We start from the raw sequence: 26,394 nt of genomic DNA on the forward strand, positions 1-26,394 counted from the left end.
GTTTTCGAATCCTTACATTCATGTAATGTGTACAACTTTGCTGTTTACAAAATAAAAAAATAAAATACTGTTTAAACCAAACACTAATTATATAAAGGTTTGAAATATGATAGATAATAAAGTAGCATTGTGTGTAGTTTATATATCATCTGACTGTAAATAATCATAATTATGTTATATACTGGAATAAAACAAAGCTTAATTTATGTCTAAATATTTCAAATATGTACTTAAATTGTTGAATTAATTTCAGATCAAAAAGATAACATTATTCTAAATGTATTAACTTTTTATTATTTCTAATGATTAATATATTTTATCTTTTTCCCCTTTGATTGCACAGTGATTAGTGTCTAAATGAAACTCTTCAATCAATCTTATCAGTTTTAGTTTGTTTTTTGTTTGTCTTGATATGTATGTATGTGAAATATTTCTAGATACATATATATACTGGTTTGTCATTGTACACTCGTATATTTGATATTTACTGTTATGACAATGATGAAAGCAACACGAATACTTACACTGCTTACTTGTTCATTTCCAGATATATGTAGATGACGTTTTAACAAATTGTTGTTGTTGTTTTATTTATTTATCTATTTTTTTACTTATTTATCTTTCTTTTCTTTTTTTATAAAAATTGATGTGAATTACTTACACATTAAACCTATATCTTTTTGAATAATCATATCATATCTGAAATGATTAATCTATTTTTGTTTTCAAGGCTCATTTCTACGAATGTAATACAGAAGAGGTGCAATTTGTCTCTAAAATATATTAAAATATTATATATTCTTATTCATTTGAATACATATAGGCTTAAGAAGTTTTACAATGAGCGGAATACTTAATTCGCCCTGTTGAAAGCTAATTCAATATTAATTCCATATTATTGTTTCTTTATGAATTAGTCAAGGTGCACATGTTCCACACAAAAAAATCATTTTTACTTTTAAAATGACGGTAAACATCTATGAAACGATATAAACTTCGCAGTGAAAGATAAGAATTCATTTCATCTTGGACAATTTGAAAATATAATTTAATTTATTAACAAATGGTGAGCTTATCAAATTGGTTTATATATATACAATTTATCTGATAATGGTTAATTTTTATAACTTACATTTATGAGTGCAGTAACATGTTGTAACATCAAAGAAGAGGGGTGAAAACAGAAAATCTAGAATGGGGAGATGAAACTTTATCAAAAGTGTATATAATTTGGTATAACGCAAGGTAACTCAGATTAAACAGTCTATTCGATAACCTTACAAAGCGTTTCTTTACTATGAAGAACAAAGCTTTTATATTGGAATTCAAATACAACATGTGTCTTTAAAACGTTGAAAATTGTATCAAAACATGAAATGAATACCAGTATCATCGTTGCAAACCTTAAATATCTGATGTCTAATTTATATTTTTGTCGCTGACCAAAGTTGTTACAGAAAACAACACTTCAATAGATAGCTATCTATATGTATGGTATTAACGTATTCGAATATATCATAAATATATTATATTTAGGAAAACAACTAACTAGTTCACCAAATGTTAACTGATGTAGTTTTTTTCAGTGACGACAAAAGGACAGATACCTTGACAGAAGCCAGAAGATGAACGACAAGAACGCCAGGTTAAGATGAATCACCTGCACTTTTTACAGGTTTCACAACAAACACGCTCACTACTGAATCAACAAAGAATGTTTTATTTATTTTACAAATATTGTTATAAATAAATTACTTTACCTCCTCCTCAGATACATAAACAAATTATCGTGAAATGTTTGATTTTCTATTAAACTGAACTCCGTTCGCAAATTGTGTGCATTTAAGCATATAGACAATGCACATGAATAAATATTTGTCCATATGGCAATATTCTGACGAGTAATTTCACAAAATGCAGACATAAAAATGTTATTAAAAAGTATATTAACTGACAAACAGAATGTGTATATTTGCCTTTCTCTGTCTACACAATATTCGAAAGTATTATCATGTCATTTTTCTTTGTTGTTCAAGATTGGCATGAAATATTCCCTATTCTCATGGGGGAAAATACAAAACAATTTCTGATGTTACTTGTGTCAATGTGTTTGTAATCATTTCTGAGGTTATCTTCAAACACCCACCAAGAATTGCAGTGACATGCATGTATGAATGGATTAAATCAGGGGCAAGATAGATATGTCTACTTCCCTAACATAATGTTTGTTATTTTCTTAACATATTTTCAAACAGAGTTACTAATGAATAAATATACAAATAAATAGCAGTTTTGGTGTACGGAGGTGACGAATAACTATAATATAACTCTATAACTTATATAATTCTACTCTATTTCAGGAAAACGCTGCATCCTTCAGGTTTGCAGGCATTAATTTGTTATCTACGAAGACCTACTGGTGTAAATGTTGAATATACCATATTGTAGTATATGTGGGCTTCCTGTAAATCAACAAAATAAAAAATATACGCCACATAGACCCGTGGTAGGTGAAGTATTCCAAAGAAGCAATCAATTTAGCAGGAAATTCCTCTTCGGTATGAACTGTAATGACCTTTGCTTGTGATGACGTCACAGGAAGCCGATATAGTCTCAAGCACTGATGTCCAGACACAGTTCTTGATAAAATAACACAAGAATTGCGTTTGGACAATCATCGCCTGAAAACTGAGTGAGCATCGTTGTTTCTTGTTCATCCTCGCTGATGTAAATCCTTCGTCCATTAACGAGTTTCCAACGAAGTATACCTTGTGTTCTGACCTATATCCTTCCACTGTTCAGGAACTATATCCATGAATATATTATAGACGTATCTCTGCAATGTCTGGTCCCTGAAGGACGTATATAGCGTTAGTCAATAAACACATAAAATATTCCAGCATTAAATTATGTCTTTTGTTAGAACGATGCTAATGTTGTCCCAACTTTCGGTTTTGGCTTGCACTGGTCACTTGGTGCTGATGGGTAATGCTAATGTTGCATTCATCATGGTGAATGGGATCGCTAAATATATCCCCTTCCCACCAAAGGCTCCATGTATTCTTCCGAGGGCACTGAAGCGAAGAAACATTGCTTTAAATTAGCATAATTATGTTTCTGTCAGGCGTACAATAATAAACGGTATCCATTTACATAAGCTTCCAATCCATATAAAAGTATACATAGGTATGGGCATATCATTGTCAGAATTTTAGAAAAACTGGTCAATGTTTATGCTATTGATTTGTTACAGAAGTCTGATTATTTACACTAGTTGGCTGCGACACCATTATGCATCATGAATAATTAAAAGAAATCATATTGCGTTGCGTAACACCTTAATAAAACGATACTTCCAACATAAAACAGTTACGCTTAATAGGTTGTACTACATCAATGGTTAAGATAGCAGACATTCACATTCAATAAATAAAATCTTGTGTTTGATTATTTCATATCCAATAAAATACGTTTTCCCGTATTTTAAGCATGACAATGAACATTGTTACTGGTATAGTCATGTTTTTTATTAAATGTAAATTAAACCGTCTTAAAGACAAATCAAACGTGGACATGGGTATGGTCCATTACGTCGGTACAGCACACACATGCTGTACACATTCCACAGTGACATTTATGACATATTTTATTGTAAAGGTATTACCTTCCCTAGACTAAATATAATCACTGTCCCTCATATCTCGTTCTACAAGGCCTCCAGGTAAGGAGACAAGTTCATGGGGTTAGTGTTCTCTTGTCTATTCGATATGACCTTACATGACTTCAGATCATGAGCAGGAATATATAATGTTGTTTAGGTACATATTTAGTTTTATTCCCTTGTAAAGTAAAAAAAACAAAAAACAAAAAACAAAAAAACATGCATTTGTTGATTTTTTTTCACTTTTTACAAAAACATGTAAAACTATTTCCTTGTACATAACAAAACATAAGAATAGATATAAATGTCAAAAATCTAGCTTGCTACAACTGCTACTTATTACCACTGGCCGATTTATGAGAACAGTAAACTATCCACTACAAATTCAAGTTCATGGCAAACAAAAACTTCTTAAATAAAATAAATATTAGAACTTATTATTTCGGCGTCAAATACAGAAGCCACATTGGAGCATTCGAAAAGAAAATAACCGAGAGAAAAGATTACTGTACACTCAACAGAGTTAAACATATCTTAAGGATTAAAGAGGGATGCCTTAGCTGTCACCTGTATTACTGTTTCAATGCCCGAGCTGATTAAAGCTACATAACTGTAAATGTAACTACATGTTGGTAAAGAAATGTGGATAATTTGTCTGAATTGAATATCACTACACAAATGGATGTATACAATTTATGCATTAGTGACTTTCCATGCATCGCTGACTTTGTCATTTATTGCTTGATTGTTATGGTTGAAGTCTCATTGTGCATTATATTGTAGCATTCAGGTAAATTCTTCATTAAATACCTAGATACCAATCCCATGTTAACTGGTATATATTCAGGTTAATTCTTCATTAAATACCTAGATACCATTCCCCTGATAACTGGTATATATTCCACACATACCAGAGACAAAAATAATTACATCTATCATATACTGTATTTATCATACAGAACGCAGTGTAGTGTCTAGATCTACTCTATTTCAATAGCGGATACATTAAAGCAACAACTCCAAGGAGTCAATTCTGAGAGGCAAGCTAGAATGTGAATTATGTGTCTTAAATGACTTAGGCTACACCTGTTGTCTCATGTGGCCAAGTGGTTGTAGCATTATTATTACTCAAACGTCGAAATAAATAAAGTCCTTTTTAAAATAATACATTGATACCCTGTTAATTCTATATCTACGGTAATGTTTTAAACGAAAATAATTGTACGCTTCAGTAACTTTTATCTGTTTTGTACCTGGCATATGTTTTGAGTGGCCTAAATTTTCATGTACACATTCTAACGATGTGAGATATGGAATGTAGCTGGCTTGCCAAGGTAAATATTAAAAAGATGTACGCTTGGATAAAAGTGACTCATATAATGAATGGATAACATATGTATCACTTAAAAGGATATAGCTAAAACCCGGGATAGCTCAAGGAACATGCCTAAACCGGATAGAGGACCAAGGATAAATTGCTTTTAGCATTTTTGTTAAAATTTTATAATTACCAGTAGCCGAAGAAAAATCTACCATAAAATGTTCAATTTCGGTAGTTATTTTCTTAAGTGGCGTCCAATCTGTTTATACTGAATGTCTCATGAGTCGGGGTTTTGTGCTGTTCTTAACGTAGACTATGTTCTGTACATCCGGTTACATTTGGTTGTCAATCATCCTCATGGCGTCACATCCAGTCATGTAGCAAGTTCTAAAGGCGGGACAGATATATCAGTTCATTGATTTTAGATTAGATATCTAATGAGCGTTAGAATCGTTAGAAAATAAAAGTTTTAATATATTGAAATGTAGACGGCGTGTGTAAAGTTAATATAGTGATGTTATATAACTATATACTAATCACGCTATACTTTAATACTTTGTAAAGGTGTTGCATATATATATAGCTATACCACTAAACATGTTATACAGTATATATCATAAACATATATATATCTTCCGTATACGAGGTATATTGAAATATTCCTCCAGTGTGTAAAATAACAAAGTACTTTATCTCTATTATAACTCAAAGACAAGCATCATATTTCATAATTATCTTTTTAACAGACCCAAATTGATTTTATAACCCGAAATATGACCATTGCTATAACAAGTATGTCGTTAAATATTGACTTGTGGTATAAAGTCTCTAGTTTTGTTTTTTGTTTATATATACATATATATATATATGTAATATGTTATACATGTTTTACAATAAAAATATGTCTGATGGCTCCATAACCTCCGCGCGTTTTTGTGTAGAAAATTTGAACCCAGTGAGAACCCCTCAGCGACTCAAATTGCAAACAACAAAACCATTCAAGTATATGAGAAGTAATCAAGATAATGATTTTCATTAAAAGGTTTATAATGCAAAATGCAGAGAAGCAAGCACGGGCATATATTCAATGTAGTCTGCACACATTTGTGATATTCTTTACTACTCAATGATTTACGAACGGCAATATTACCACCGAAACTGCGCGTGATATATTTCCTGTTATGCAACAATCTTTGACCTCAAGCATCCGCACATATAATTTCGAATTCTCTAACTCTTTGCCGTCTGCTCAATTTAAACTGTGTTAATTTTTCGTATTTTCATGTAAACATGTGCTTTGGTAAAAGCATTTAAACTAAATCAAAATCAAAGTTATGCCAACTACATGTTTTGTATCATGTAATATGTAACAAGAAATTTTAACTTATTGAATTTAACTTTTGATGATTGTTTGTATTTCATGATTGTTTGCATTTCTATGAATAAATATTTCCATAAACATATTTTTAATGTTGTAGTGGTTTTTTTTAATTCATTGGTCGAGTACTTATTCAGGAATTTTAATTTTCTTAATAACAATTCACATTTTAAATGCTGTTAATTACTTGAAAATAAAACATCTAGGGAAAATAATGCGAAAAATAGAAGTCCATGTCTGTGTGATGGATCGGTACGACATGGAATCTTATGTTGATGAGTAATCATCAGGGGCGGATCGTAGTGAATCCTTCAAATATTTCATTATGCCGCCGCCACCACTTTCACCCAAATTTGCATACCTGATAGTTTGGCACGTGGTCTGGGTCTCAGAAAATCCTCGCGCCTTTTTGTATATATCGTCTGCTGTTTTTATCCATCAAAATTGTCATGGTCGGTAAGCAAGATCTGAAGTCTCACACACTGGTCATATCGTCATTCCGATTACATATTTAAATATTATCCAAATACGAACTTTCCTCTGATCCCCAAGTACAACATAACTATTGTGTGTAGCGCTTAAATAACAGGGAAGTATTTATATTAAGTAGAAAATCTATCTGCAATGATTGTACAAAAAACATGGTTAAATTGCAAGCCTTGGAATATAAATTTAGTAAAAGGCAGAGCAGGTAAAATAATGATAATTGTAATAGTTAATAAATTATAAATACCAACGCATTATAATCCCCCAAATTTATCCTACACATATGTTCGTGATATCCATCAAGAAACACACTAATATAAATTACTCACGAAATATTATATTAAAGTTTCCAAACTTTTCTTTGTCAAATGTTGAATCCCATTGGTATAAACTTCGTAGAAATCCTTAAATCCATCTAGAAAGAATAAACGTATTTCATATGAGCGTTTAAAACGGACTTCTTCCCACCATTTGTTACCTGCTGCAGGGGGCTACCTATCCGTTGTACGGTGTTGACACGTCCAATCTAAGCACAGGTATATGCGACTAGACAATACACGTCCTACATCAAATGAAAGTTTGCCCCGGGGCATCTGAACTCTGTTTATACGTTAGGTAATACACCAGACGAGGGCAAACGACCTATACTTGGTTTACAGTGGTCAGTGATAATGTCCGCGTGTGACACATGTAATTTTTGATACATTTCCCTGGAAACGAAGATAGGATTGGTTGATAAACATTACCTTTTCCAGCTGGCTGTAAAACTCCCATTTTACTCCTCGAAATCCCATTACTGTTCATCAAGGATATCCTGTATGGTAATCACACATTCCGCCATGTTTTCAAATCTGAAAATGTAAATTGTCGGTGTAGTATCTTGTTCATGTTTCCTAATGGTTTTTGTTGGTTTCAGATATGGCGATAGGTAAAATCGCCGGTGTGATGTATGCACAGTCGATGTCGCCGGAGAGGTGCATGGCGTTACCTTGGTGTATGCTAATTACGTTGTGTTTGAAGCGTTACTTTTTAACAATCCAGCAGGCCTGTTGTTATTACAGTGAGAAAACATTAAATGGATGTCATCTCCTTTCGAGGCCACACATACGGACCGAGCACTTCGTGACGAATATATATGGTCACACACCACTGAAAACTGGCACATCTCTATCACACGCTGGTATTAAAAGGGCGGGGCTTGAACCCGACTTCCCTTTATCAACCAACACCTTCGATGCTTAGTTACCTACGTGTTGTGAACCAATGCAAACAGCTGTATCTCATTTTAAAATGAACCATTTTGTTGATTCGATATATATCTTTGAATATTTTATGGAAACTCACACGTGAAAAATAGTGCAAAATTTGTTTATAATGCTCATATTTAACATTTAGATATAATACAGGCGTCTTTGCATTTTGCAAAAGTCATCTATAATCGGTCTGTTCATCCAGATGACAGTACCTTGTATCAATAATCTGTTCACGCGTGTAACACGGTGATGATGCTTTGGAAAAAAATGCCGACCAAGGGAGCCGCGACTCACCGAGACCTGTACGGACAGGACATTTACGTTCGCAAGGTATTCAGCATAGGAGTAAATGAAAATGGTTCATTTACTATTTAATATATGATAAAATGGAGAATAGCAATTTCCCTTTTTATTGAATGATAAAGTGAGTTTGACTTTCATGTCCGCGTTTTTATTGGGCACAACAGGGATGCGACCAGCATTTTACACCACTAGGGCTGGGACAAAGACGGTCACCGCAGCATTCTTACCTTACACATGAAGCGTCTCCTAGCAACCAATGTAAACACATGCAAATGAAGCCATAGAAATTTCGCGTTATGAGGGATTAAGGACAATGTCTGTCAAAGCCGATGGTAAAATATATGAATAGCGCATCAGGACATGAACTCATGAGACATCTAGCAAGGGGTCCGGATATGGCATTGGCCTCAACAGATTGTGACAAATTCTGTCAAATCAGCGTTACATACAGATAATGTTTTACGTCAACAATATGAAAGTTCTCTGTGTGTTACACACTAGTGAATCGACCTCAATGAAACACTGGTAACAATTATGTTTATATATAGATAGAAACAACGCTTTAAACCTTGCACCTGTAGTTAAACAATGGGTGCCAAACAGGGCCCATTACTTTTTGTTTTAGTTGTTTATTCGCTGTGTTCTAGTACACATTGAAATGATACAAAACTACCCATGGAACCATTTGTATGTTAGACGTGTACATTCTCCGTCCTACTACAGGTAAGCCAGGTAAATGCCATCACCATGGCAAGGCGGGTTAAACCAGCCTCAGGCTTTTAATACGAGGAAACAGGTACTGAACAGTTAGATTGTAATTATGATAAACTCCATTTCCCTCCAATGTCGAGCATGAGTGCATTTAATTAAGAATAAAAAATCATTCAAGTGTGAACGAAGACCTCTCAATTCAGACTGGGTGAATAGATGTGGAAATAGATAGAGGTGAGCTAAAGGCATTGCTTTAAAACACACTTCATTATTTTCCGTGTTCTGAAATATATTTTCAAATGCTTTCATGAGATGTAGTGTTTTTTTCTCACCACTGTGATTGTATGTGTTAGGGTGGTTAGGTCCTTTCACGACGAAAACTGCATATTGGCGGTATGAATATTTGATGGATTAAGATGTTAGCCCGGCATTTCATACACCATCAATGGAATACATTAAAAGTATATGTCGATCGTAAAATGCAGAAATTTCTAGGGAAAAACATTCAGATAATGTCTTTTAAATTAGAATAAAAACAGATGAAATTGATCCAAATTCTAATTTTGGGTATAGCAAATGCAATTTATTTGAAACCCAAATTACTGTTTCGTGTTAACCAATAGAATGAACGCGTTTATCATTAGTATAAAATGTTTATTGGCGTATTCTGTTTGGTACTAAATGTAATCCTCTCTCAACACATACTTACAAATGTAGGACATTGGCCATCGTGTAGGCTGAGATATTTCTACAAATAACATATATAAGTAATCTAGTAAGTAACAGTTCTGACCCAAGGGGCCAAACACGGGTCAGAAACGCATGATAGACAAGAAAGAACATAATCTGTGCTCAATATCTTCTGCATTTTAAGGACTGGAAACATTTCATTGCTTTTCAGACTTCTACACAATGGTACCATGATAGAGATCTAATTCTATAAGATGTCACGCTAGAAATCTAATTAAAACCTTTTTTCTCTCCATGTAAGAACATAAAAGATTTGGTTTATATCCTCCGAGTTTCTGAGAACTTCATTTCAATAAAACACCCTCTGTTATTCTAAACTTGAAGTCAAACTGATTATTACTAATGTAAACTTATTTTAAACACATTGATTTTACTATTTTCTGGTAAAGAGGGGGTATCAACATCAATTGTACTTTTTCATATTGAAATAGGGCATTTCAATAGCACGCGATATAGGTAGAAAAATAAATCAAAGCGGATTTGTTGATTGTCTTGTAATTACAAAGACAAAATATCAAATATTAATCTAATTTGGATCTTTGAAAACAACATACAAAGTTTAAGCAGTCCTAGAAATTAATCGATGATATCAAATAAACAGCGCTTTCTGTCTGGAAATGCCAAATATCTAAACATGGCTGTCTGACGGCAGTTTTAACACGTATGCTTATTGCATTTTGCAAATACAAATCTAATGTAATTAGTTGTAAACCACAATAAATTTCGATGACGTCAGAGTGTAGCCTGCATTTATCATTCCTACAATAATTGTTATTTATCAAATGTATACATTTTCCAATATCTATGGTATTTGATACGATTTCCCTTGGTGTTTATTTTTCTTGGTCACGATGTTGTTAGTAAGGGTTCTCATATTTATGTGAACGTTGATATATAACGCAGATAAAATATCATAAATGCATAACACATAGCCTCACTGACGAGTTATAGAAGTAGGACATAACACATAGCCTCACTGACGAGTTATAGAAGTAGGACATACCACATAGCCTCACTGACGAGTTATAGAAGTAGAAGGACACAACACATAGCCTCACTGACGAGTTATAGAAGTAGGACATAACACATAGCTCACTGACGAGTTATAGAAGTAGGACATAACACATAGCCTCACTGACGAGTTATAGAAGTAGGACATAACACATAGCCTCACTGACGAGTTATAGAAGTAGGACATACCACATAGCCTCACTGACGAGTTATAGAAGTAGAAGGACACAACACATAGCCTCACTGACGAGTTATAGAAGTAGGACATAACACATAGCTCACTGACGAGTTATAGAAGTAGGACATAACACAAAGCCTTACTGACGAGTTATAGAAGTAGGACATAACACAAAGCCTCACTGACGAGTTATAGAAGTAGAAGGACATAACACATAGCCTCACTGACGAGTTATAGAAGTAGGACATAACACATGGCCTCACTGACGAGTTATAGAAGTAGGACATAACACATAGCCTCACTGACGAGTTATAGAAGTAGAAGGACACAACACATAGCCTCACTGACGAGTTATAGAAGTAGGACATAACACATAGCTCACTGACGAGTTATAGAAGTAGGACATAACACAAAGCCTTACTGACGAGTTATAGAAGTAGGACATAACACAAAGCCTCACTGACGAGTTATAGAAGTAGAAGGACATAACACATAGCCTCACTGACGAGTTATAGAAGTAGGACATAACACATCTCCTCACTGACGAGTTATAGAAGTAGGACATAACACATATCCTCACTGACGAGATATAGAAGTAGAAGGACACAACACATAGCCTCACTGACGAGTTATAGAAGTAGAAGGACATAACACATCTCCTCACTGACGAGTTATAGAAGTAGGACATAACACATAGCCTCACTGACGAGATATAGAAGTAGGACATAACACATATCCTCACTGACGAGTTATAGAAGTAGGACATAACACAAAGCCTCACTGACGAGTTATAGAAGTAGGACATAACATAAAGCCTCACTGACGAGATATAGAAGTAGGACATAACACATAGCCTCACTGACGAGTTATAGAAGTAGAAGGACATAACACATAGCCTCACTGACGAGTTATAGAAGTAGGACATAACACATAGCTCACTGACGAGTTATAGAAGTAGGACATAACACATAGCCTCACTGACGAGTTATAGAAGTAGAAGGACATAACACATAGCCTCACTGACGAGTTATGGAAGTAGAAGGACATAACACATAGCCTCACTGACGAGTTATAGAAGTAGAAGGACACAACACAAAGCCTCACTGACGAGTTATAGAAGCAGAATAACCACTGTATGGTTTTATATTCAGTATTCGGCGCTATTCACGTTTATGTCCTGCTTTATTGTGGAGTGTGTCCTGAGATGTAATATTCAATATCTGTCAATATAATCAATAAAGTGTCGGTAATTTATGATGGTACAACACCCGCGTTTATTTGTGGAATAATATTATCTACGAGAGTTAACGAATAATATCATTATGATAAATATGCATGATTATAAACACTGTGGTTTCATAAATGCAAACAGAAACTATTTCATTATTCAGAAACATTTTCTTAAGTTTTAGCTTATATCATTGACATGTCAAAATACTAAATATATCACAAAAAGAAATGCCCTACTTATCCAAACGTTTAACTGATAAAACAATCTAGAATTCCGGGACGACAAGCACACAGTTCTATCTTCAGGTGACGTTGAGCATTTCTGTAGGTATAACAACAGTTAAACATATAGGGATTTCACTTCTCTTCTTCAAACCTTACACCTCCTTACAGGAGAGCAAGCTCTGTTTACTCAGAGAAAATGACACAACAAGGTATTGGCGGAATATGGCTCATCTTTTCGATGGCCGATTATTAATTCTTACTTATTTGAGGAGTAAAGGGGCGGCTGCACTACCTGTGCTGCGAGCCGACTGCCCCAACCTGAATCAGGGAGTTAGGCTTATTTCAATACTGAGACCAGTTTACCTGGTGTTAACTTGCCTTGGGGCGTTACACTAACCTAATTGAACTTAGAGATTCGAAAGCTATGCTAATTTTCATCACAAATATATGATGTACTTTTTTCAACAATATGATGCACCCAGTCAATAAAACTTTATAACGTAATTCGTGGGAAAACAAATTGCGAAAAAAATGTGAAGTGGAAGGGCTCTGCCAGGTCTTTCTTATATATAAACAAATGAGATTACTTTTTTCTCCATATGGAGTGTCCAAAAGTGTTAAGATGGCGTAAGCTAGAAATTTGATCTGATCCTTGCAGGGTTCACACCCTGATACAGTCTTGACCAATGAAATCGCGCTTCAAAATTGAATAACGAGAAATTCAAAGTAAATAGATACGTTTGTGAAAAAAAGTTGTTTACTGCTTATTATTATTATTGTTTTCATTTTCATGGCGGCTATGAATATCTCATCTTCGCTAGCTAAGGCGCCGTGGAGTGTAACGTAATCAGAGCCTTGGCTATCGAAGATGTGAATACCTGTAGCTATCTACATTTATACACAACTTCTTACCGTGTCCTGCCGTTCCCTAAATCAAGTCGATTTTTGTTTTTTGCTTTGTTTTTATCTAAAACAAAAAGATATCAAATAGCATCAAATACAATAATTCTTGTTAAAGGAGTCCTTTTAATTATTTTATGTGAAGAGATGGCAAAAAAACCCCACAATTTACGGAAATGAAACGGGGAATAATGTCCACGTGTATTAATATTTAATTGTTGTAATGTGTGGGAAATCAGCCTTTATCGTCAACGAGTCCTGTCAACCGCCCACCCTTGGTCTTCCGCTTAAAAATAGTGCGCGGAACAATATAATACACGACAAAAATAATCAAAGGGATACTCATATGTAATGCTTAAAAATATGAGGATAATACATTTTATATTTGTTAAATTTTATTTTCTACGGCAGAAGGTTTATTTTCCATTCTTTTATTTTCCGAAATATGTTAGTGTTATATTCATACGCCAGTTTGCAGTTATAAGTTGGTAACGCCCACCTAAAGTAGGTAACATCAATAATGGCAATGGCATAGAGTGGTAAATATAACTACAAAACCCGGTTCGGATGTATTTGTAAATGCCATGCACACACTCCATGGCAATTAAGTCAATCATGTATGTGTATCTTCGATCAAACAAACAATGGTAACAATATAAGTGATTCAGATAATTTCGTCAAGTGGACACATTAGTTATTTTTAGTTTTTTTTAATTTTCGGTCTCATGATTAGGCTCAACTAACCAAATGTATCAAGGCTTGATTATGTACTTTTAAGTTTATATAACATGTCATTTTATAAAAAAAAAAGGAATACGTCACATCCGTGTTGCGTTAGTCCTCATAAAAAAATGTGTCAGTATTAAATTATATTAAAAAGAATGTAATCGATAAAACTAACCTACATCAACATGAATTCAAAGTTACGTCGACCTTATAAAATAGCAAACGAAGTCGAAGGATTACAAAACCAAACACAATTCATCAACCAGCAATACGTATACACAACACAGACCTTTACAACCTACATATGTTCAATAAAACTTTCCCGTCACATGCCTTGGACGGATTATGATATAAAATAAGTCATGTGGAAACAAAGTTGTAAGAGGTATTTATCAAGAATTTGAATCTTAAGAAGAAGTGAAGCAAGATACATATCTCAGCAGGGGACATAGATGTTAAGATAAAATAGGGGTACAAAGATAAAAGGTTATATATATATAGGGGTATAGGGATATAGGGGTATAGGGATAGAGGGGTATATAGATATATGGGTACAGATTTATAGGGGAATAGAGATATAGGGGTACAGAAATATAGAAATATAGAGATATATGGGTATATAGAGGTTACACAACGAGTGATTGTTGGATATGGAATTTATTTCACACGAGTAAGTTATTTTTTTAAAGTTACAAAAGACACAGGCTTTAGCGAGTGGCTTTTGCAACTTTGAAAAAATAACTTACAAGTGTGAAATAAATTCCATATCCAACAATCACGAGTCGTTGACCTGCTTCTACCACAATAATATCGGCTTTAATCAAAAGGAAACTTGGCCAAGTATAATTTCGCGAATGCAAATAAAGTGTACTGGTGACGTCCGGGACCCGATGATGTGACGTCATTCGATTATTGATGACGTCAATAAAAATTGGAGCTTGGGTCAAAGTTCGAATTCTTGACAAATTAAAAGGCGGGAGGTTCATATACCACTAGTGGTATATAACATTTATTTATCCAACAGTCGGCACATTTATACAATGGCTTGAGAGTGGAATAACACGGAGTATTGTGGTAGAAATAAAGGTATAGAAATATATGAGTAAAGAGATATAGGGGTATAAAGATATAGGTGTATAGATATATAGAGAATACATGGTCAGTGTCTTAAAATATAAGCTGAATTTTGGCGAGGGTAAAGAAAGACAACAAGTGGCGAGCCTTGGCGAGTCACTTTTGTCTTTCTGTCCCTAGCCAAAAATACAGCTTATATTTTAAGACACTGACCATGTATTCTATTTATCCTGCGACAGTCATTAAAATAATCATCAAAAATAATCATTTTTAAGTGAAACGGTGTCAAAAAAGACAGAAATATGTTCGCCTTTTAAACGTAGTTTCACTTTGAAGTAGGTCAGTCGAACTGACGCACGTGCTAAGATTCCAAAATACAGCTGTTTTCCGTCACTGCCGTATACAGCAGAAATATATACGGTGGGTGTATTCCGACAATGCGGTGGCAGTTGCAGGATAAATAGGGGTATAGATATATAGGGGTATAAAGATATAGGAGTATAGATATATAGGGGTATAGATATATAGGGGTATAGATATATAGGGGTATAGATATATAGGGGTATAGATATATAGGGGTATAGAGATATAGGGGTATAGATATATAGGGGTATAGAGATATAGGGGTATAGAGATATAGGGGTATAGATATATAGGGGTATATAGAGAATACATGGTCAGTGTCTTAAAATATAAGCTGTATTTTGGTGAGGGTAAAGAAAGACAAAAGTGGCGAGCCTTGGGGAGCCACTTTTGTCTTTCTGTCCCGAGCCAAAAATACAGCTTATATTTTAAGACACTGACCATGTATTCTATTTAGCCTGCAACAGTCATCAAAATAATCATCAAAAATAATCATTTTTAAGTGAAACGGTGTCAAAAATGACAGAAATATGTTCGCCTTTTAAACGTAGTTTCACTTTGAAGTAGGTCAGTCGAACTGACGCACGTGCTAGGATTCCAAAATACAGCTGTTTTCCGTCACTGCTGTATACAGCAAAAATATATAAGGTGGGTGTATTCCGACAATGCGGTGGCAGTTGCAGGATAAAGATATATAGGGGTGTAGATATACAGGGGTATAGATATATAGGGGATAGATATATAGGGGTATAGATATATAGGGGTATAGATATATAGGGGGATAGATATATAGGGGTATAGGGATATAGGGGTATAGATATATAGGGGGATAGATATATAGGGGTATAGATATATAGGGGTATAGATATATAGGGGTATAGGGATATAGGGGTATAGGGATATAGGGGTATAGATATATAGGGGTATAGATATATAGGGGTATAGATATATAGGGGTATAGGGATATAGGGGTATAGATATACAGGGGTATAGATATATATGGAGTATAGAGATATAGTAGTTTATATATATAGGGGTATAGAGATATAGTAGTATATATATATAGGGGTATAGAGATATAGTAGTATAGATATATAGGGGTATAGAGATATAGGGGTATAGAGATATAGGGGTATAGAGATATAGGGGTATAGAGATATAGGGGTATAGAGATATAGGGGTATAGATATATAGGGGTATAGAGATATAGGGGTATAGATATATAGGGGTATAGGGATATAGGGGTATAGATATAGGAGTATCGACATATAGGGGTATAGAGATATAGGGGTATAGAGATATAGTAGTATAGATATATAGGGGTATAGATATATAGGGGTATAGAGATATAGTAGTATAGATATATAGGGGTATAAATATATAGGAGTATCGACATATAGTAGTATAGATATATAGGGGTATAGAGATATAGTAGTATAGATATATAGGGGTATAGATATATAGGGGTATAGATATATAGGGGTATAGAGATATAGTAGTATAGATATATAGGGGTATAGAGATATAGTAGTATAGATATATAGGGGTATAGATATATAGTAGTATAGATATATAGGGGTATAGAGATATAGTAGTATAGATATATAGGGGTATAGAGATATAGTAGTATAGATATATAGGGGTATAGGGATATAGGGGTATAGATATATAGGGGTATAGAGATATAGGGGTATAGAGATATAGGGGTATAGATATATAGGGGTATAGAGATATAGTAGTATAGATATATAGGGGTATAGAGATATAGTAGTATAGATATATAGGGGTATAGGGATATAGGGGTATAGAGATATAGGGGTATAGATATATAGGGGTATAAATATATATGGAGTATAGAGATATAGGGGTATAGATATATATGGAGTATAGAGATATAGATCTCTGTAAGTTGCCCTGCGTTTAAATTATTCCTAAAGAATTTGTGTACCAGTTGTTCCTAAGTACCATTAGACATGAATCTACTGCTGATAATACCCATTCGTAGGCAACATTAGGTATCTCAATGAAGCATCTATTCTACATAAGTGTCATTTTGTTATATATTCAGAAAAGTAATTGTGAAGTATGATTATATTAAAACAACTTACTGCTCTTGTTTACCACAGTAGCCCTGGCACGCCATCACAAATATCGAGATACCAACAAACAGGTGCCATCACTTTATTGTATCCTGTTGGCTGTAGTGTTATTTTTGTCATTTTCTTCCGATCTAAATATTCTTTTTTACTGATCAAACTGGCCACACTATTGCCGAAATATTTGTGTTATATCACAAAATCATTCATTCCACTGTTGTAACTTTCCCTTACAAGTTTATAGCATTGTAAAAATTTAAGCCTTACACCAAAATATCATCCCATTCTTCTGTTCATATAAAGTCATAGTATCGATGTATTCCAAATGCTTGAAATAAATACATGATGCTCTTCCAGTGTGTTTGGTTTGAACGTTGTTTTTTTTTAAATTCCATTGTTATATAACATTAATCAGCACACATATCGCACTAAAATGGCACTGACATGAAGAATTCTACTTATATTAATAAATAGCCATTACAACATTAATAGCAATATGCGGTATTTATCACAATAAGCTATCTTTATGATATATATATATATATATATATATATACAACATTACATTCCAGCATGCACATATAAATCATTAAAATACATAAAATACGCTTTATTGCTAATCAAAACAAAATAACTGAATTATGAAAAATACTTATTCCATGTTGATATTAAAATATCTGTTTAGAAGTTCCTTCGAGTAATTTTAAACCATTATATAGATCTAAACAGATGTGTTTGCAACTCCTTTGAGAATATGACAGTTCAACTGAGCGATTTCAACCATGAATATGGATTAGGATGGTGTTTTCAAATACACATTTCCGAAATGATTTACGTTATGATAGGAATATTTACACGTGTAAGTGACGAAGAAATCTTCCTATATGATAACATACTTTAATTTGGAGCAATGTAATAATGTGCAATGGTTTCAAATAGCAAATATTTATATATGCGATCAAGTATCTAAACGTGAAATCTGAATAATATATACAATGTAAACATATCCTTGTTACCAGCTGCTCAGCGCGTTTCCTATGAATTATCATGATTACATCACAAATAAAATTAAAATGTATAACATATAATGTTACATTGGCATCAAACCTACCTGTTGGTACAGATTCTCTTTGACATTTACACCTTCTTTGTAACGAACCCAAATGTCATGTACTATCGGCATGAATGTCAGGTAGCAGCTCCTCATTCACTGTGGCGTGGCCCCTGAGGACGTACTCTCCATCGCACGTGTTCTGCACAGGTAAGTTTGGTAGCACCTACTATCCGGATATATACTCACTTGTGAGGCATGAATAAACATGCTGTGTGTTTTAAGTGCATTTCAGACCAAATTCCTTACACCAGTTTGCAATATCCCTTAGAAGTGAAAGGAGGGTAGCTCTAAAAAATTCACCAAAATGATGAGTCCTTACATGTTTCATTGAATACAATAAATAAAGGTAGCATACCAATGTAGCCTTTTGATAAACATTTGGATGGAGATTTTTTACTGACTTGTGAGTTTTTCTATGGCATTTGTTTCCCGTATGGACGTTATAACAGTAACCCCTATTTCAATCCACACATAGCATTCTACCTGACCAACAGTTCAATTGTTAATATATATGTTATGACTTAAACATAAGTGTTTCTATATGTTGTAATAATCAACCCTATTGCAATGTGCCTTGTAACAAATAAGAGTATATTGCCGAGTGTCTGATAGAAATTTTTAACATAAAATTTGCGTTAATTCCATATATAAAAAGAAGTGTCCATCATGTAATGATCGCCATAAGAAGTTGTTTCTTAATTATTTAGTTATTGGCGCCATATTCAATCTTCTCTTATTGCACCCTTTATGTTGATAGTGTGGTAATATTGTCCCTGTGTTGACAGTGTAGTATTATTGTCCCTGTGTTGACAGTGTGGTAATATTGTCCCTGGGTTGACAGTGTGGTATTATTTTCCCTGTGTTGACAGTGTATTATTATTGTTCCTGTGTTGACCTTTTGGTAATGTTGTCCCTGTGTTGACTTTTTAGTATTACTATTATATATATTGTGTATTTTATGTTGATAGTGTGGTAATATTGTCCCTGTGTTGACAGTGTGGTATTATTGTCCCTGTGTTGACAGTGTGGTAATGTTGTCCCTGTGTTGACTTTATAGTATTAATATGATATCTATTGTGTATTTTATGTTGATAGTGTGGTAATATTGTCCCTGTGTTGACAGTGTGGTATTATTGTTCCTGTGTTGACAGTGTGGTAATGTTGTCCCTGTGTTGACTTTATAGTATTAATATGATATCTATTGTGTATTTTATTTTGATAGTGTGGTTATGTTGTCCTTGTGCTGATTTGGTAGTATTGATATATCATGTATCGTGTATTTAGACTTGACTTACTAATAAAGACAAAGCCATATACGTCAAAGGACTGATATTTTCTTTATATAGCCTTATTTTCATATTGTTTACAGATTGACTCGGTTGATTTGGTAAGACTGTCTGAAAGCTTGTACTAATACGACTCCTTATGCTGGTGACCATAACTACCAGGCAGGCACACTGGGTTACAGTTTATATTTTTTTAGCTATTATGTAAATTGTCATTTTATTGCCTTATTACTTTTTTTTAAATCATATTGTAAAAAACGGTGTCCCTTCACCGTTGCTACCACACGTAAGATACACTCGATGGTTATGTTCATACCATTACTTAAATTTGTTTATCTTTGCAGGCTTGGTAAGTACATATCATTGCTATGAACGGATTCGCTTGATTGAAGTGAATCTTGTTTACACAGATCGGAAGATATACGACTGATTTAGGTAAGATCATATACATATATCTACACTTAACCTTATTGATTAATTAAAGGGGTGGGACCTTCCACTTTTCTATCTTATAGTATGTTTAACCACACTTTAATTCCCCTCACTTCTGATGTCCCACACTGTTACACTGTCTCTGCCTCACTGACGGATCCGGGAATGACGAAACACTTAATTTGACATTGATTTATTTTAATAAAATCTCTATTTACCGTTTGCCAATAATATGCATGTCATGTCATGTTGTTTCGAAATGGTCCGCCCTACATCCTTACCAAATTCCTATGTATTGTGGTAATTATTTGTAGGTTTCTCTATAATGTCATTTTGTACAGATTGGTAGATACGAAATGCATCTGAGTAAAATTACAAGCAGTTAGAACTTCAATCAATTATTTTGGTGTTAAATGTTTCGGTGTTAAACTTATATTGCACAATATTCTAATATCTCCAATCATACTGTGTTCTTAGTCATGATTCTGCGTTGCAATACCCATACACACAAAAAAAAGGCATGATTACCATAGGTAAATAACACATTGATTCGAGAAGCATTCCGTGGGGCTTTTCGCTATTAAATACTTCACAGAAACTGTCTTTCACCTCCAAGACATTTGTACTTTGTCAGGGAGCATACTTCTAACTTGAGTTATGTCTGTCTCTGCTATTTCTGACATGAACCATCATTTAATTGTATCGTTAATTTTCCATAAGACCTTAAATACTGCACTTATCCGTGTGTCATTGCCGGGTCCCTTTGAACACGTGTAAATGTGTCGCCAGCAGTGTGTTATATTAAAAATGTCACCACTACATGTTTCTCCTATACCGGTGATTGATATACTTGCACTAAGTTTCAGTTGACATCTAATCCTTATTAGACTGGCAATACATTTTATAATTGTGTTTTAACAAATGACAGCAAACAAACGTTGTGTATTTCTTCTCCCGTTCTTGTCTTTATATCTAAACCTGATATTGCTTCTTGTCTAGACTCGTCCTTGTATAACGTGTCTTTGTTCTACTATTAACTCGTCTTCGTAATTCACGTAACTTTTCTCTGTGCTTATGTAACTTTTCTTTCTGCTTCAAGTAATTAATATTTGCACTTCACACAACTTTTCTGTGTGCTTTATGAAACGTCTTTTTGTGTTTTATGTAATTTTTTTGTTTTTGTTTTTATGTAATTTTTCTTTGTGTTTTATGTAACTGTTTTCGTACTCCATGTATTTTTTCTTTGTACTTCACACAATTTTTCTGTGTGCTTTATGCAACTTCTTTTTGTGTTTTATGTAATTTTTCTTTGTGATTTATGTAACTTGCCTTTGCTAAATACTTAACTCGTTTGTGTCTTACTCTTTCAACATGTCTTTGTTACTTTTAACTCGTTTTGTTATTATTTCAACTTTTCTTTAAGATAAGCTTAACTTGTCTATTAATAACCTGAGCTCATTCGTCTTTGTGTTACTCTGAACTTGCCTTTGTATTTCTTTTAACTCTTTGTTCTACTTTTAAACTCGTCTATGCACAATTCGTAAGTCGTCTTTGTCCTATACACTGAACACTTCTTTGATGTGCATCATAACTTTTCATTGTTCTACACTTAATTCGTCCTTGAACTACTCCTAGCTCGTCTTTGATATACGTTCTAGCACCGATTTGTGTATAATTATCATATCAACAGTTAGATGTTGATATCCATTCACCAAATTCAAGAGATTGTTCCACGCGTATATTTGCACGGGTTTTAGTTAAAACATTACCAATAATACAACAATAATAAAGTCATTATTTCGGGACGTATTAGCACCGTCTGATATTTCATTGTGATATATGACATATGAAGTGAATATCGTAACCTCATTGATCATTCTGTATGTTGTCATTACAAGTGTCCCCTATATCGCCATTGTTTAGCAGTGCAGTCGTATGATTCAACTTACCACTTTGTGACTGTAGATCACTGACCGGTATAGTGAACAGAAATGTACGGTAGACAGGAACTAACATACCGTGTGTGTGTTTTTGTTTTTGTTTAGATTATTTTTGTTTCGATTTCAACACCAATGTGTACAATTTTGGGTCAGAAATGCATGATAGACAAAAAAAAAAGATTACAATCAGTGTTCTGAACTTCAACCTTAGCATATTAAGCCGGGAGATAATTAAATGTGTTTTTCAAACTCCTATACTAAGGTATTAAGCTAGAGATATAATTATACACTAAGGCGTAACGCTATACAAGTGTATGATAATTAGATCAACATTTTACTGTATTGTATATGATAATTAGATCAACAATCTACTGTATTGTATACATGCTAGGAGTTGTTGTAAAGAATATTACTTATCGATAATGTTTGTGATGTTTTGTGCCATTTTAAATTTCGCGACTTTGTTAGATGCTGAAGGGGGAAGGGTCATTAGGTCAGGATTATTCATTATGCGCATGCACAACAAATCAGTAGCAGTAGGAACAAAACAAAGGAAACCTGTCAGTCAGTTTTATTATTTACACGCATTTTAGAAGTTTGTTTTAAATCCGTCTCCACCCCCTCCTCCTTCCTTAGAAATTTTAAAATTGTCTTACATTGTTTGTGTATGAGATTTGGTTCAGGCTAATGGCTGTATCATTACTAGTATTCATTTTTATCTAAGTCGTAGGTGGCGTTTTTTATCACCACCTAGGACCAAATGTTTTCTTGCATATCAAGTTGTGTGTCAGGCTTGAAAATCCATATTTTCAAGTCCGTCATTTATATTTAATAAACGGTCAATTTCAATTCTAACCATTCTCTGTCTTTTTTTTTTTTTAATTGCATGTATTTGGTCCAACAAGCTTTCCCACACGACGGTCATGTATAAAATTCTATACTAATATGTCACGCAAGAGATCGAGCTAACGTTTTGTTTTCCCTCCATATAATGACATAATACAGTGATGTATGCCCTTAGAAATATCTGGGTAAAGACACTTGAAATGTTGGATTTACAGCAGCGAATGCACTAATGAGACGAGTCCACGTATTGGATGTTACGTCTCTTAGAACCACGTGATTTCCCAGACGTCATCAGCTGCCATTCCTTTTACAAGTCTGTTGGCTGGTATTTGTGTTTTTTGTATTGTTTTAATATGTGTCTAACTCATAACCACATCGGTTTCCTCGGCTATAACTTACGTCACAGTGTAAATGTGATGTCCCCGCGTTAATTCATCTTTTAAAGTTCTCTATCAGGAAGTCGCCTGACAGATTGCTTTACGTAAAAACTCGAAACGTGTAGGATGAACATTAAAATAAGGAAAACACTCCGGTGAATATTGGCTCTGACTATAATGTACTGTAATATATTTAACTATACAAATCTACAGGAATTCATATATTGCTAACACCACACATCAGGTTGTTTGGGGCATCTCATTAGTCTTTGCATTAATACTGAATTCACATGGGATTGTATGACGCCATCGTGGTCAGTTTTTGTGTTATTACGTCACATATCCCTAACTGAGTTGATATGCTAGGTTTTACTGATAATTGATTTCGGGAAGCATAGTTTTGTATTTTGTTTTTCGTGTCACGTTTTTTACATTCAAGTTCAGACAATCAGAGCATCTAGCATCTATATGTAACCATAGACAGTCAAGTAATAAGTATTGATAATAACAAATCAACAAAACACCAATTAACACTTACCATGAAAAAACTACAGTACCATGTATTTACGATCTCAAGCCAAATGCATGTACTAAAGGACAGAATTTTCCAAACTTTGACAGGGCTAAAGAAGGGACAGTCTTCAGGGATACCGAATATTGACATCACCGTGTCATAACAATGTGACTGACTGTAGGTGGATTATCTCCCCTTATAGCTAGATAATCAATTTACTGCTACGGTTCCATTTCCTTTAAGATTTTATGAAACCAGTATTATATTTACTCTTATTTAAGGTACATGTAGCAATAACAAGCTAATAGAGAAAATCGAGGTCAGTTTAAATATTCTATATAGCTTGGAAACTGATATATTATGTCTATCACATTACAGTATAATTTTGCAAACAATTGTGAAACATCTGTTTAAATGGTTATTACGAACCTGAAAGAACGAAGTATATTCGACATATATATTTATTACATTTCTACCAGTGAAATATCGAATATTATTTATTCTATAAAAGTGGTATTTTTCGATAGAAAAAAATGTCACTTTTCTGATAATTTTCACAATGAAAAAATATCACTTGTTTTTTATTTGACCAGTCAAAACACTGCTTACAAACGACAATGGGAAAAATTAATAAACTACCCAATATATTTTGCCATATAAATGTAATAAACAGAAAAACTAACAGTATCTTCAGTAATACCAAATATGTTTTACTCATGAGGCTAATATTTTGACGTGAAAAATATCAAAATATTAGCCCCACTCGTTGAATGTATTTGGTATTACTGAATACACTGTTAGATATCCTGTATTTACTAATTTCCTTCTAAATGTTTATGACATTGATATAGTAATATAATATAAATTGTCTAAAAAGTGAGAAAAAAAAAAACTTCAATGCGTTTTAAAGCAAGAACTCGTCAGTAAGAATCCTAGAATTGCAGCTTTGGGTCTCCATACATGCTTCGGACCAATTGTAGTGTAACATTGTATGCCATTCACCGCAATTAACATTGATGTATTGTGATCGAGGGGAGTACAAACTCGATATAAACCTATTAGTGGTCACGGATACCAGTGCGCATGACTACGTATGTCGCGCTAGCGATCAGGTATGTGTTGTGATAATCTAGGTTTTATTTCCTCATGTGAGAGCAATCAAACAGGTAATGGTGTCTGGGACATAACAGTAGGAGATATAACATTATGCACCTAAGTATTGGATTTTAAGCATTCTTTTCGGCCTTTCGATGATTTCCATGAACCTTTTAAAGTATAAATTGGACATTGGATGTTTTAGTGGGAGTGATTTAGGTTAGCGTCTATATACCTCCACGTGCATTATTAGCCCTAGTGATGGCTAAAAAGTATATGTAAAAAAAATATTGTTATGGATTACGCTATATGATATACTATTTATATAATCGTGGAACTACTATCAATCATTCACCAAGTTTGTGTTATATATTTTAAAATTTATCCATTTCTAGTGTTTTCCAAAATATTAACATGACGACACACACGGTATACAATGCTTACAGCTATTCTCTGTATTTATATATATACATATACAATAAATGATTGTTTGCTGATGTATGAATACCGTGTACATTGTATTGCTGTAAAAGACAATATAAACCCCGACCTTTCTTTATATTAATCAACATTAACAGCACGTGATGTTTACGCTTAGTCATTCATAGAGAAGTCAAAATCTTCATTTAGACATCGCGATTTCTACGTCAGCTTTCAACTTCTAACGGAAAAAAGCATATGGTTTTTAGCGCTGTATAGGTATATGTAGGTATATACAGTTGGGAATTTTAAGGACGTTATTTTGATCTCTATGGGAATAGATAGCACTATTAGTCTGAGAGATGTCGACCAAGAAAAAAATGCTTACCATGTCGGACTACTTGGTCCTATCTACTTGTACATTCAAGAGTTTCCACATTGAACTATATTTAGTTCCTACATGACTCACAGTTTTAATAATATTCTGCTATTGTTTTATGCGACGTTCCTACAACAGGAAAGACTTGTTTTAATGGCTGACCGTTCATATACGTTTACTTAATTAACAGTGATATCTGTTCAATGGTGTAAGCGTACCGCAACACAAATGTTCTCATTTTGTGTTAAGTTTTTAAGTCATTATCAGGACAATTTCTGTTGCTTATGTTGAAATGGACACCACCAAAACTCAAATAACAAACAAG

The 26,394-nt window shown here is 33.8% G+C and overlaps 2 long non-coding RNA genes across 2 annotated transcripts; one reads left to right on the top strand and one right to left on the bottom strand.

The window, feature by feature from the left end:
* Window positions 1-1,697: 1,697 nt before the first annotated feature.
* Window positions 1,698-7,764, bottom strand: LOC117317964. Its single transcript, XR_004530280.1, has 2 exons — window positions 7,593-7,764; window positions 1,698-3,074 (listed from the first exon to the last, which is right to left on the bottom strand). It is a non-coding gene; the product is annotated as an uncharacterized LOC117317964 (long non-coding RNA).
* LOC117317970 lies at window positions 7,425-8,534 on the top strand. Its single transcript, XR_004530281.1, has 2 exons — window positions 7,425-7,667; window positions 7,763-8,534. It is a non-coding gene; the product is annotated as an uncharacterized LOC117317970 (long non-coding RNA).
* Window positions 8,535-26,394: the final 17,860 nt, after the last annotated feature.

The sequence above is a fragment of the Pecten maximus genome, chromosome 2 (assembly GCF_902652985.1).
Source record: "Pecten maximus chromosome 2, xPecMax1.1, whole genome shotgun sequence".
Taxonomy (NCBI): domain Eukaryota; kingdom Metazoa; phylum Mollusca; class Bivalvia; order Pectinida; family Pectinidae; genus Pecten; species Pecten maximus.